This window comes from Mustela lutreola, chromosome 11 (genome assembly GCF_030435805.1).
Source record: "Mustela lutreola isolate mMusLut2 chromosome 11, mMusLut2.pri, whole genome shotgun sequence".
In the NCBI taxonomy this organism is placed as follows: Eukaryota; Metazoa; Chordata; class Mammalia; order Carnivora; family Mustelidae; genus Mustela; species Mustela lutreola.
In genome coordinates, this window is record NC_081300.1 from 94679275 (window position 1) to 94694042 (window position 14768).

At 40.7% G+C, this 14768-nt stretch overlaps 1 protein-coding gene across 2 annotated transcripts in view; it reads right to left on the reverse strand.

Moving 5' to 3' along the window:
- The window catches only part of ATP2A2 (ATPase sarcoplasmic/endoplasmic reticulum Ca2+ transporting 2), a 59992-nt gene that overhangs the window by 24603 nt on the left and 20621 nt on the right, over positions 1 to 14768 (reverse strand). The window lies entirely within an intron of this gene.

Below are 14768 nucleotides of genomic sequence, written 5' to 3' on the forward strand. Positions count from 1 at the left end.
AAGCCTGCTTCTCCCTCTCCCACTCCCCCTGCTTGTGTTCCCTCCCTCGCTGTCAAATAAATAAATTTTAAAAATCTTAAAAAAAAAAAAAAGAAAAAAAGAAATGGGGGATTCTTGGGGTGCCCGGTAACTCAGTTGTTAAGCATCTGCCTGCCTTCAGCTTGGGTCATGATGCTAGGGTCCTGGGATCAAGCCCTCATCAGGCTCCCTGCTCAGCAGGATGCCTGCTTCTCCCTCTCCCCCTGCTTATGTTCCCTCTCTCGCTCTCTCGTCAAACAAACAAAATCTTAAAAAAAAAAAAAAAGAAAAGAAGAAATAGGGATTCTTATTATGGGGGGCTACAAAATCTGGAAATTTTGGTGTAAATAGGAGGAAAAAAAATTCAGAGTCCTAAATCACTTAGAGGCAAGTGCCTGAGCAGAGATCAATGATATTCTGTGCTAGTACACAGTTAGTAAGGACAAATCAACTGCACGTAATGTATTACATGTTCTATGTAAAAGTAACAGTTCATTCAGTGTTTATAATTCAACTCAGCTTCCAGACTTTGTGACCACCCGTACATGTGGCTGCTGAGCACTAAGAAAAAAATGTTACAAAATCTCTGGAGGGCAGTTTGACAATATATATCAAAAACTACAAGCACAATCTTTTTACCCCATATAATCCACTACAAGGAATTTGTTCTTCAGATAGGCTCAGCAGAGTAAGTTTAGTTACAGCATAGGTTTTTTAAATTAACTATAGAAAGGTAAAACAACTCCTTTCATACCGAAGTGAAAATTTCCTCTAAGATACACTGTATACTAAGGGGAAAAACACAAGTGTGAAGCATCACCTATACGGACTATCATTCCTATAAGGAAATACCTTTGGGAAGGCATTCAAAATCTTAATGCTGTAACTGGGTATGGAGTAGAGGGAGACTTCTCACTTTGTACCTTTTGAAATTTGATTTATCAAATAAATGAATAAACCTCCTGCATCACCTCACTCTTGAGTCAAATAAATCTTTAAGTCAAATAAGTCTTCTTCCCTGGGCCAAAGTGGTCCTTTAACAGCTCTTAAAGGGTCCACATCTCTAGTTCAGACAGTAAACGCCACAGTGCAGACGCAGGGACAGATAAAGCCAATGTTACATGGTCTTGAAAACAGTGTCTAGCACACTGTAGACATCCAAATAATACTGAACACGCACATATCAGTACGAAAGCAACTGGACATTAAAATAAGTGTACAACAACTTTCCCTGACTTTCTGAAAGTAACTATGGTAGTTTTCCAAGTTTGTTAACTAGGGAGAGCTAAAAATTACAACAGGTATAGTCTCTCCTCAAACTGCATATAGGTTGTTGTTTTTTTTTTAAAAGAGGGAGTTGGGGGGTGGTGGGAGAGGCAGAGGGAGAATCTTAAGCAAGCTCCGTGCCCAGCACAGAGCCCTGAGATTACGACCGCAGCCAAAATCAAGAGTCAGATGCTTAAATGACTGAGCCAGCCATGCACCTCTACATATAGTATTTTTTTTAAATTTTATTTATTTGACAGAGATCACAAGTAGGCAGAGAGGCAGGCAGAGAGAGAGGAAGGGAAGCAGGCTCCCTGCTGAGCAGAGAGCCCAATGCGGGACTCGATCGCAGGACCCTGAGATCATGACCTGAGCCGAAGGCAGGGGCTTAACCCACTGAGCCACTCAGGCACCCCTACGTATAGTATTTTTAAGTCAAATGTTCATTTTCCATGATTACACACTGAATTTTAACTATCACTGGTTATATATAACCTGGCAAAATAGCCATACTGTCCAATTAGATTCATTTGGTAAGCCCTCTATTTTAGCTCTGATTTTTGTGCAATTCAGAGCTTTGAAGTGTAGGAAGAGTATGATTTGCTTTTTGAGCTCCAGTTCATTAACTAGCCCTGTAACCTAACTAGGAAATGTGGTCACAAAACAGCCCAGAAACAGACTGTGAGTGTATAATCTCAAGAGGCAAAATTCATCCTTGCATTTCACTGCAGGGACACATTAGGTTAAGGTGAAATTCCTGCTGGAAATGCTTATGCAATGAATAGCAATACTCCCCAACTGAATAAACGAGAACCTTTCACTTTAATTCTGTTCCTACTACAATCAACCTGTATGAAACTTCAGAGACCTACAACAGTAAAATGCCCCATCGAGATGGAAATTTGAAACCATTTAAAATTTTTTACTGTATTTTTTCTGGATGTCATAATTAACTTGACCACGCATGATCTTGAACATGAAAAGAATACAAGATTCAATGATGAACTATGACCTCAAATGGAAAATTTACTTGAAAATGTTTCTTATTGTCACAGGTGCCAAAAATTTCTAATACGGCACAGAGGTCCCAATGACCTTTAAGTACTAAGACACTTTTGCACTCCAACAACTGATCACATACCAGCATTTTAAAAGCAGAACATTTGGGGTGCCTGGATGGCTCAGTTGGTTAAATGTCTGCCTTCAGCTTAGGTCATGATTCCAGGGTCCTGGGATCAAGCCCTGTCGGGCTCTCTGCTCAGTGGGAGCCTGCTTCTCCCTCTCCCTCCATCTCCCCCTGCTTATGTGTGATCTCTCTCTCTCTGACAAATTAAAAAAAAAAAAAAAACACAAAACCCATTTCATTTAAAACAATTTTGAGAAAGAGAGAGTGCACTTGGAGGGGGGAAGGGACAGAGGAAGAAGCAGACTGCCCGCTGAGCAGGAAGCGCCCAACATGGGGCTCAATCCCATGGGAATCGAACTCACAACTCTGACATCTAGAGTTGCACATGCAAACATGGGAATGGAACTCACAACTCTGACATCTAGAGTTGCACACTCTGGGATGCCTGGGTGGCTCAGTTGGTTAAGCAGCTGCCTTCGGCTCAGGTCATGATCCCAGCATGCTGGGATCGAGTCCCACATCAGGCTCCTTGCTCGGCGGGGAGCCTGCTTCTCCCTCTGCCTGCCATTCTGTCTGCCTGTGCTCGCTCTCTCCCACCCCCTCTGATAAATAAATAAAATCTTAAAAAAAAAAAAATAGAATTGCACACTCTAATGACTGAGCCAGCCAGGAGCCCCTGCCCCAAAGGTCTATTTTATTTTAAATATATGAAATATATTAAATAATGTCTTTGCTGTACAGAAATTATATGGATACACATTTAACTGTTGGCCAAATATTTGGGAATGACTCAGATGTGAAATGCTAATAGAACAAATGACCTGGGAAGCCCTTAAAAAAAACTGACCTCAAGCTTTTCTCAACCAAACAGCAATTTTGTCAACTTAACTGGGAGGCAATTAAATATTTGAGAGTTATAAGAAAAATTTCATCTGGGAGCTGTTTATAAACCATACAATCTCAGGGCCTGCTCTTCAAGAATCTGGTTCAATGCGTTTGGGGTTGGGTCTAGAAATCCACCTTTTGAAAAGTTCTCCAAACACAAAAAATAATACAAGAAACAACAACCACCACCAAGTCTAATAATGGATTATAGATCCCATGAAGGGCTTGTTCAGAACAGCCTGTTTACTTTGTGCCGTTTTTCAAGTGCCAAGTATGCCAGCTCTAGGCCAAGAACACCTTGAGAAATTTATTACCTTTAAGTCTTAGGGGGCACCTGGGTGGCTCATTTGATTAAGCATCTTGGCTCTTCATTTTAGCACAGGTCATGATCTCAGAGTTGTTGGACTGAGCCCCATCTCGGGCTCTGCGATCAGCACGGAGTCAGCCTATTCTCTCCCCATCCCTCTGTCCCTCCCACTGCTCACTTGCAAAGGTGTCTGCTCTCTCTCAAAGTTTTATGTATGCTTCCATTTGTAACTGATCTCTGTGAGAAAGCAGCATAAAGCCATAAGGAAGCATCAATCCAAACTGGTCTTAAAAACTTGCTATGTTCTAGTATTCTCTTAGCTAGAAACGCCCTTACATCATCTTGATCAACCTATGTCCTCATTTTAGTTAGGTAACTAAAGCTCGAAGTAGAAATGGTCTTACCTAAGGAACTTCAAAGAAGGAAAGACTTCTTTTAACCTACAGCGTGACTCTGCTTTGTGTTTTTTAAGAGTCAATTTAGGATTTAATCTATTAGGAAGCACACTCTAAGGAAGGAAAAGATTCATTAGATTCAATGGATACTTTTCAAACTAAGGCATAATTTTCTTTTGTCTGCAGGCTTCTGTGAATTTCAGACAGAGGGTTTTGTGAGTGAGGAGCAGGCAGTGCTGTTCCTGATGATTGCACCCAGTAATATTTCCCTGATGGGGCATGTCAATGCCCTTAGGGCAAGTGGTAGTGGAAAATTCTTACTCTTGCCAAGGGGATGCTCTGCAATTTTTTCCTCTGAAAATTTTCCCCCATCTCTTGGGTTCTGGTGGCGTAATAAAAGAATAAACTCTATTATAAATACCTTCCATTTGTTTAACATCTGACACTTTCCAAATTCAGCTCTTGACCTCCTAAGTCCATAAACTCTAACCTGCTACCACAATAGGGATTTCCACTCTGAACAAAATAGATACATCATCAAGAATGGAAGTAAAAGTCAAAGGAAATTACTTTGCCACATTTTAGAAATGAACACAAGCATTATCTTTCTTTCTTTTTTTTTTTTTTTTAAAGATTTTATTTATTTATTTGACAGATGGAGATCACAAGTAGGCAGAGAAGCAGGCAGAGAGAGAGTAGGAAGCAGGCTCCCCGCTGAGCAGAGAGCCTGGGATCATGACCTGAGCCAAAGGCAGAGGCTTTAACCCACTGAGCCACCCAGGCGCCCCGAACACAAGCATTATCTTAAAACCTGGTAAAGAATGTAAGCCATGGTACTTAAACTATGTTACATCATTATGTCCAAAATAAATTCTGATGGGGGCTCCTGACTGGCTCAGTTGGTAGAGAATGTCTTCTTGATCATCAGGTCGTGAGTTCAAGTCCCTGGTGGATGTAGAGATTACTAAAAAAAAACTAAATAAACTTAAAAATGAATAAATGAATGAATACTGATGGTTAAAATCAGCATTACTTAGAAAAGGCCTTAAAAAATAATTTTATAGGGCGCCTGGATGGCTCAGTGGGTTAAGCCACTGCCTTCGGCTCGGGTCATGATCTCGGGGTCCTGGGATGGAGTCCTGCATCGGGCTCTCTGCTCAGCAGGGGGCCTGCTTCCCTTCCTCTCTCTCTGCCTACTTGTGATCTGTCAAATAAATAAATAAATTCTTTAAAAAAAAAAATTTTATAGGGGCACCTGGGTGGCTCACTGGGTTAAGCCTCTACCTTCGGCTCAGGTCATGATCCCAGGGGCCTGGGATCGAGTCCCGCATGGGGCTCTCTGCTCAGCAGGGAGCCTGCTTCTCCTCATCTCTCTGTCTGTCTCTCTGCCTATTTGTGATCTCTCTCTGTCAAATAAATAAATAAAATCTTAAAAAAAAAATTTTATATAGAGAGAGCACACGCATGTTGGGGGTAGGAGAGGGATGAAGGGGCAGAGGAATAGAGAATCTTAAACAGATTTCACACAAGCACAGAGCCTGACCCAGGACTCGATCTCACGACCCTGAGATTAAGACCTGAGCCGAAACTAAGAGTTGGATGCTTAACCTACTGTGTGACCCAGGTGCCCCAGAGACAAGGCCTTTTTTGAACTGGTTATATGTAGGGGAAAAAACATCTACTGTGACAAATTCTACCAGCTATTCAAGTCTTTTCTAAGGAATAACTATGTATAAGGCAGAAATTACCTCCTAAATACCACTATTGTTTTTTATTTTAAATGGCTCCTAGGAAAAGCAAGCTGTAATAGAATTAACCTAAATTACTGAAACATTTAACTATGACTCAAACATTTCCATTATGTTTCCGATTTGAGTCACAGATTTTTATAGTCAGGCAGAGTGAATGAAATTCCTCACTCGAGAAGCCCACTTGCCTACTTTTCTCCAGGCCTCAGAGTGAGCTGGGAACGAATATCACAAACTGCTATAACACACCAAAGTTTGCTCCCAGTCCATTTTTTGGGAGTATTACCCATGAGAAGACTCCTCTTTCAAAAATACAAATGTTAAAAAAAAAAAAAAAGAGCAAATGTAATACTTTTTTTTTTTTTTTAAGATTTTATTTATTTATTTGACAGAGATAAATCACAAGCAGGCAGAGAGGCGGGGAGGGGGGTGCGGGGAAAGCAGGCTCCCTTCTGAGTGGAGTCTTACATGGGGCTCAATCCCAGGACCCTGAGATCATGACCTGAGCCAAAGGCAGAGGCTTATTAACCCACTGAGCCACCCAGGCGCCCCTATTGAAACATTTTATTTTTTTTTTTTTTATTTTTTTTTTTTTTAAAGATTTTATTTATTTATTTGACAGAGAGAAATCACAAGTAGGCAGAGAGGCAGGCAGAGAGAGAGGAGGAAGCAGGCTCCCTGCTGAGCAGAGAGCCCGATGCGGGACTCGATCCCAGGACCCTGAGATCATGACCTGAGCCGAAGGCAGCGGCTTAACCCACTGAGCCACCCAGGCGCCCTATTGAAACATTTTAAATAAGAGTATTACATTTGCTCTTTGGGGTGCCTGGGTGGCTCAGTGGGTTAATAAGCCTCTGCCTTCCGCTCAGGTCATAATCTCAGGGTCCTGGGATTGAGCTCCGCATCCGGCTCTCTGCTCAGCGGGGAGCCTGCTTCCCGCCCCCGCTCCTGCCTCTCTGCCTGCTTATGATTTATCTCTCTCTGTCAAATAAATAAATAAAAGCTTTAAAATAAGATAAAGTAAAATGTTTCAATAGCTTCTTCCTCCCAGAACTGAGATCAAGTTTGGATCATCACCGTGGTTTACAGGACCTCCCAGGACCCGGCTCCTGCTTGCTTCTTACCACAATCCCCATCCTCTAATACAACACAATGGTTTCCAGTTCCTCAAAGTTCTGAGTCTTCACACACCCTCTTCTCCTTCACTCCAACCACACCACAGCAAGGCTTTCCCTGGACTCCCACTTGAAGTTGCTATTCCTTTTGATGTAGCCACAGAGAGCCACCCTTTCCTTTCCCAAAGCTCTCACTCCACGTGCGTGCTGCTCACTAAGTCTTCCTACTCAGTGGCTACTCATTTCCTAGCCCCGAGCACTGTGCCAGTGCACAGTGGGCACCAGAAAAAATATCTGTCAACAAATGAAATACTTGCATACATTACCTCCTTTTAATAAACAAGCATCACAGACTTATGATTCTCAAGTTGAAGAACGTCACAAAGAGAAGAATAATGAAAAGAGGACCAAAGAGATCTCAAACTTGGTTGAGCTGAATGAGGCAACAGTGGCTGTTAGTGAAATTCTACATTTAGACTATCACCAAAAAAAGTCCCACATACGCTAGCAGAGATTGGAGGTATAGCGGAAAGAGCACATGCAAGAGCAGGGCTTTAGCTGGTAAGGCAATGAAGGTTGCCAAAGAAGTGTCCTTAGACTATCAGAGCAGAAAAGTGTCTAGAATATCAACCAGACTCCACTGATATAACAGCATTTAAGTCTGGGCACCAACAAAAACCATCAAGATGGTAAAGGGTTTGAAAATAATTACATGGGGCACCTGGGTGGCTCAGTGAGTTAAAGCCTCTGCCTTCAGCTCAGGTCATGATCCTCAGGTCCTGGGATCGAGCCCCACATCGGGCTCTCTGCTCAGCAGGGAGCCTGCTTCCCCCTCCCTCTCTCTGCCTGCTTCCCCCTTTCTCTCTGCCTGCCTGTCTGCCTACTTGTGATCTCTGTCTGTCAAATAAATAAAATCTTAAAAAAAAGAAAAGAAAAGAAAAGAATTACATGAACAGCTCAAAGAGCTAAAACTAACTTGGAAATTAAAATTTTAGCATGGGGCACCTGGGTGGCTCAGATGGTTGAGAGTCTGCCCTCAGCTCAGGTCATGATCTCCAGGTCCTGGGATTAAGCCCCGAGTTGGGCTTCCAGCCCAGCAGGGAATCTGCTTCTCCCTCTCCTGCCTCTCTCTCAAATAAATAAATACAATCTTTTTAAAAAAATAATAAAATTTTAGCATACACTACACTGTTAGCACTCGAATCACAACTGCCTCATTCGACCAGACAAGCTGCTGCTGCTCCAGCTGCTAGTCGTTTAAGCTCCCCTCTGATTCTAAAAGGGCCATGAGTTTACCTTCCTTCACGTACCTCACAGGCTATCATGGCAGGAAGACTCAAACTTCTGTGTGACTAAAAAAGTGAAAAACTAACATACACAACAGATGACTTTATTTGAGCTCATAATGAGGAGTATTTTATATCAAAATGGACTAAAAATGGCATAGCTTGTCCCGAAGAGCCAAGTTTCCAGTGGCTGGAGGTGTAAGGTAACTGCTCAAGAGACGCTGCAGAAGCAGCCCATCACTAAGTAGGCTTACAACACACAGTACCCAGCATACCCACCAGCACTTTTCTCAGTACTACAAAAGCAAAGTCTGCTTTTAAAAGGTGAAACCTGTTCCTCAATCCCCTCATCCAAATAGATACCAGCTGTTAACATCTTCTGTCCTAGGCATTTCTCTATGGATAACACGTACTAAAACTTCACTGACATAGAAATCACAAACCTTTTACATTAATATATACTCATGCTTTTTAAATGGCTGCATAGTGCTAACACCCTCTAAAATTTGGGGAATGCTTGCTTATTCCATACCAAGCACTTCCATAAGGGCTTTATGGGTTACTAACAACCTTCACAATTCTAAGAAAGGTGTGATTATATTCATTCCCAGTTTACAGATGTGAAAAGTGAGGCACACAGAGCAAACTTGCTCAAGGTCACAGCACTTATAGCAATACTACATACTAAATCAGTCACCATTTTCATGGCCATCTGGGCATTTATTTTTCCTATTACACTGTTACGCTAAACATCTTTGCATACTGAGATTACTTCCAGAGGACAGATTCATAGAAGCAAAATTTTCCCCAAAACATACTCCCACCAAATTTATTTCCTGCCATTTCTTCATTCTCAATCTTGTATTTTCCTGAGCATTGGAATACTTTATTTTTCAAAATTCTTTTATCTTCAAGATCAAAGTTATTTTACATTTTTACATAGTCAAATTCGGTGCTCTTGGAAGTTCTGTATCACACTTAGGAAACAGGTTCCCGATACAACACGGTTTCTTCTAATTTCCAAAATCTTAATCAGAGTGACATGGATAGAGATGGTACTTACTGGTACTGTGACTACCTCTGAGTCATGGGGCGGGAGGAGGTAATTACAGGAAATCAGGAAATGCCAGCCCCAGGAGATTTAGGTGAGGCTTCAAGATCAACTAGTCCATCGTGTGATCTGATGGTCAGAGGAGACCTGCCTGAGTTCCTTGTTTCCGAGGTTCTTAAAGTTTTAACAACGTTGAATGATGAATGAAGGGACCTAGGTCTCAAAACTCTCTGCTTCTAATACATCTGGACTGATTTCTGTAAGACTATTTGCTCTTCTGCTTATGTACAAGTTCTTAAGATTAAGAACTTAAGGGGCGCCTGGGTGGCTCAGTGGGTTAAGCCGCTACCTTCGGCTCAGGTCATGATCTCAGGGTCCTGGGATCGAGTCCCGCATCGGGCTCTGCTCGGCAGGGAGCCTGCTTCCTCCTCTCTCTCTCTGCCTGCCTCTCTGCCTACTTGTGATCTCTCTCTGTCAAATAAATAAATAAAATCTTAAAAAAAAAAAAAAAAGATTAAGAACTTAACATCTCTGATTCTGAAACAGACCTATGACTTACAGGAACACCTGGGATAATGATTTCTACACTATTTGGACGCAGAGGCTCAGACCTATACCTCCAGCTAGCTCCGTTCTTCTCACTGCAAAACAACTCCATATGGGGGAAAGTCAAGACAGCAAACCTGCTCCCCACCTTATTTGGTCATACATTTTTGCTTCTACTTCTCTGATCCATGTTTATCATTTTGGAGCATTTGGGTTTTTTTTTCTTTTTTCTTTTTTCAGGGGGTGTGGTAAGTAATGTCTACTATTCCCAACGTGGGGGCTTAAACTCATGATTCCAAGATAAAGAGCCTTTATCAACTGAGCTGAACCAGTCAGGCAACCCATGTTTATCATTTTAGAAACAAGAAAAACCTATTTAACAATGTTCCAGCAATACTATGTAAATTGCTTAACAATATTTAACTTAATTACACCACTTAATTGTACTTCTCCCCTTCCTCAGGTTTATTGAGAGCAACATATAACACAGTATAAGCTTAAGGTGTGTAACAATGATCTGATATATGTATAAACCGCAAAATGATTACTACAATTAGTTAACATCCATCAGCTCACAGTTACAATTTTTTTCCTTGTGATACAAGCTTTTAGCAACTTTCAAATATACAATATAGTATTGTTAACCAAAGTCCATCATGCTTGACATTACATCTCCTGAGTATCTGTCTTATAACTAGAATTCTGTACCTTCTGGCCACCTGCACCCAATTCCCTCTCCTGGATGTCCCTGGCAAACACCAATCTGATCTCTAAGAGTTGTTTGTTTGGTTTTTTTTTTTTTAAGATTCTACATGTAAGTGGGATCACACAATATGTGTCTATCTCTTATTTCACTTAACATCTTCAAGGTTCATCCATGTTGCAAATGACGTGACAACCTTTTTTATGGCTGAGAAATATTCCACTGCACATATATAACACATTTCTTCACCCATTCATCCATCAACAGACATTTAGGTTGTTTCCATGTCTTGCCTATTGTAAATAGCACTACAAGTAACATGGGGATACAGATATTTCTTTGGGATAGTGATTTCCTTTCCTTCAGATATATATACCCAGAAATGGAATTGCTGGATCATACGGAGTATGTACTCTTAAAAACCAAATAGCTAGATACTGACATGAATTTCTGGGAAGGACAAATGAACCCACCTTGAAATTGCATCCAAGATTTTAATGTGTCTTTGGAGGAGAGAATTCATCAATTCTCAAAGGGACTGTAATCTAGAAATGATTAAGGACTACTGCACTAGAGGGGCGCCTAGTTGGCTCAGGTCATGATCTCAGGGTCCTGGGATTGAGCCCCGTGTCAGACTCTATGCTTAGCAAGGAGCCTGCTTCCCCACCCCACCACCTGCTTATGATCTCTGTCAAATAAATAAATAAAATCTTAAAAAAATAAAAATAAAAATAAAAAGAATTACTGCACTAGAGCTCCGTTTCCCAAAGTGTGGTCCACCTGGGAGCCTGACAGAAGTGCCAAACAATCAGATCCTATTCCAGACCTACAGAAGTAAAATCTGGACAGTAACAAAACCCCCTTCCCCATGAAGTCAGGGAAACACTGCTGTAAGCAGCTGGCCAGATTTGAAGGCCTATTTTATCTGTTTTTAAAAGAGTATTCAAGGGGGTCCCTGGATGGCTCAGCAAATTAATGGTCTAACTCTTGATTTCAGCTTGGTCATGATCCCAGAGTCCTCAGATGGAGCCCCAAGTCAGGCTTTGCGCTTGGCATGAAGTCTGCTTGAGATTTTCTCCCTCTCCCAGTGCCCCCTGCTCAAGTAGGTGCACACCCCCATGCTCTCTCTCTTAAATAAATAAAAATAAAAACTTTAAAAGAGCCCACAAGATAAGAATGATCTTTACATTTTTAAGGGCTTAATAAATATGTATGTACACATACATATTTTTCTACAGAGACTAGAGCCCACAGAGCCTCAAATATTTACTAAAAGGCTCTGTGTACGTACACATACACACACACACACACACACACACACACACACACAGAGTTTGCAAACCTTTCTGCTCTATAGCACAGAACTAGTATCTTGGGTATTTGTTTTAGGGTTTAGGGAGCTTGACAGTTATGGATTAAAGTGTCTGCTGACTGTTCAGACTGCTCCAATACTTTTCTTCCTAAAAGCAAAAGTACACCTGGACTCATGGCCCCAGTTAACAAATGATAAGGCCATGTTATCAGAATCAGACATCTTTTAGAGCGAGAAAGCTCCTTTAAAAAAAGTCTACTCTAACTACTCAATTCTGCAGAGGTTAAGCTGTCCAGTATCATATAGAATTAGAATAATAATCCGGGTTCTTCAGTCAATCAGTCACCTTTGTATTTTATAACTTTGTCTTTCCTTTCTCTCAACTGCTTGGAAACACCGCTCCACAGGTTACTAATTTCCATTATTGCAAGATGACTATCAAAAGTGAAACTTTGGGGCACCTGGGTGGCTCTGTGGGTTCAACCTCTGCCTTCGCCTCAGGTCATGATCTCAGGGTCCCAGGATGGAGCCCTGCATCACATCAGGCTCTCTGCTCAGCAGGAAGCCTGCTTCCCTCCCCCCTCCCCTCTGCCTGCCTCTTTGCCTCCTTGTGATCTCTGTCAAGTAAATAAACAAAATCTTAAAAAAAAAAAAAAAAAAAAGTGAAACTTTTCGGGCACCTGGGTGGCTCAGTGGCTTAAGCCTCTGCCTTTAGCCCAGGTCATGATCTCAGGGTCCTGGGATCAAGCCCGGCATCAGGCTCTCTGCTTAGCAGAGAGCCTGCTTCTCCCATCCTCTCTCTGCCTGCCTCTCTACTTGTGATCTGTCAAATAAATAAATAAATAAATAAAATCTTAAAAAAAAAAAAAAAAAAAAAAAAGTAAAACTTTTCTTCCTTAAATAGTTGCCAAGTTTAAGAATTAGTCTTTTTATCGACTAAATCCCAAAACTGCTGGCTCTACTTACTGCACATTTACTTTTCATTTTAGAAAAAACAAAAAAAAAAAAACTCTTTAGAAGCTAAAGCAAATGCAATTTTATGTTAAGACTGTCGTTTCTGTCACTTACATAATCTTAAGATAGGATTTGCTGTAAAGTATACTTAACTATAGGACAGAAATCATCTAAGCATACGTCTATCTTTGTACTTAATCACCAACTCCAGCTTAACATACATAAAGTTTGATTTAAACAATCCCAAACACAATGGCCTTGAGAGTTAATAAATAACCCCCCTAGGCATACACTGGAACCCCCAAATTTCTGAAGTGATGACTTTTAGAACTACCATACTTGACTTTAATAAGATTATAAAATAATCCAGAAAACTTAAAAATATGGATGTTCATTTCTCATAAAATTATACCTGATTTTACTAATTTTGGTTTCTATCCATCCAAATATTTTCCTGGCATTAATACAAAAGTACTGTGGCTTCAGACAAAAACGTAGGTAACTATTTTTGTATTTTTACTTGCCAAAGCAGTTTTATTTGGCTCCTATATTCTAGGTTTACACAGCATTTGCTATGCATGCTTACACAATGTCTCCTTGGAAAGGTTATTAGCTGGTATAGCAGTACCTGAAATTTAACTTCCTCAATCCCTACATCTCCCCCTCAAAAAACCTCTTGGTTCAGCCTAGCCTTCAGAAAATTCAGCAAAACTACTCTATAGATATCCAAAAGCTAACAAAAAGGACTTTATCAACTGAATTTAAGAGATAAACCCTATATCCAAAAAGATGGCTACAAAAACGTCTTTCTGCAGGTATCCAAATAGTAACTCCACACTTGCTATTACCTCCAAAACAGTTCACAATATTCTCCAGTTTTTAAATTCGTCAAAAAACTCCCTTAAACTTAATTTCATTAATTTAAATGAAAATATAAAAGTCACCACATCTAAAAGCACAGATTGGGGGCGCCTCAATGGCTTGTGGGTTAAAGCCTCTGCCTTCAGCTCAGGTCATGATCCCAGGGTCCTAGGATCGAGCCCCAAATCGGGCTCTCTGCTTAGCAGGGAGCCTGCTTCCTCCTCTCTCTCTCTGCCTGACTCTCTGCCTACTTGTGATCTCTGTCAAATAAATAAAATCTTAAAAAATAAATAAATAAAAGCACAGATTGTGCTATTTATCCCTCCAGGCTATGTAGAGACTGGTTGCCAAGAAATAATTTAGACCTATACTTAAAATTCGTTTCTATGGTTCACAGAACTGAATTATTGGGCTAAATGCCAAACGGCAGAGTCCATCAGGTTACTAATCCTGATAAAAACAGATGTTAAAAACCCTCGACGTGTACAATTTTAATGTTTTATTAAATAAATGCTTATTTATCTGGCTCAGGTTAAGCAGTCACAGTATGTTTTTCTAAAAAGGTTCCATATATCCTTGCACATGTTTTAGGATTATGTGTTACCCAATTCAGTGACCCAATAGTTCTAGTAATTCAGCATAATTATCATTTCTAATTTGGATATAAATATACAACCACCATGAAAAGTCACCAAATAGACCAAACAACAATATATTGACAACCCAAAAATTAAATTGTCATCTGGCTTCAACATGACAAGAGCCATCTACAAAAGCCACAGTTAACATCAGACTTCATGATAAAAGACTATGCTTACCCCCCTATGATCAGAAACAAGACAAGGATGTCTGCTCTTGCCACTTCTATTCAATAGTCTACTGGGAATTCTATCAAGGGCAATTAACATGATCTTATTTATAAAAAATCTTAAGGAAGACTCTTGAAGAACTAGTAAGATTCCAGCAAGATTGCAAGGTTTAAGATCAACAGACAAAAATCAATTGTATTTCTTTCTTTCTTTTTTTTTTTTTTTTAAGATTTTATTATTTATTCGACAGAGAGAGATCACAAATAGGCAGAGAGGCAGGCAGAGAGAGAGAGAGTGAGGAGGAAGCAGGCTCCCCGCTGAGCAGAGAGCCCAATGCGGGACTCGATCCCAGGACCCTGAGATCATGACCTGAGCCGAAGGCAGCG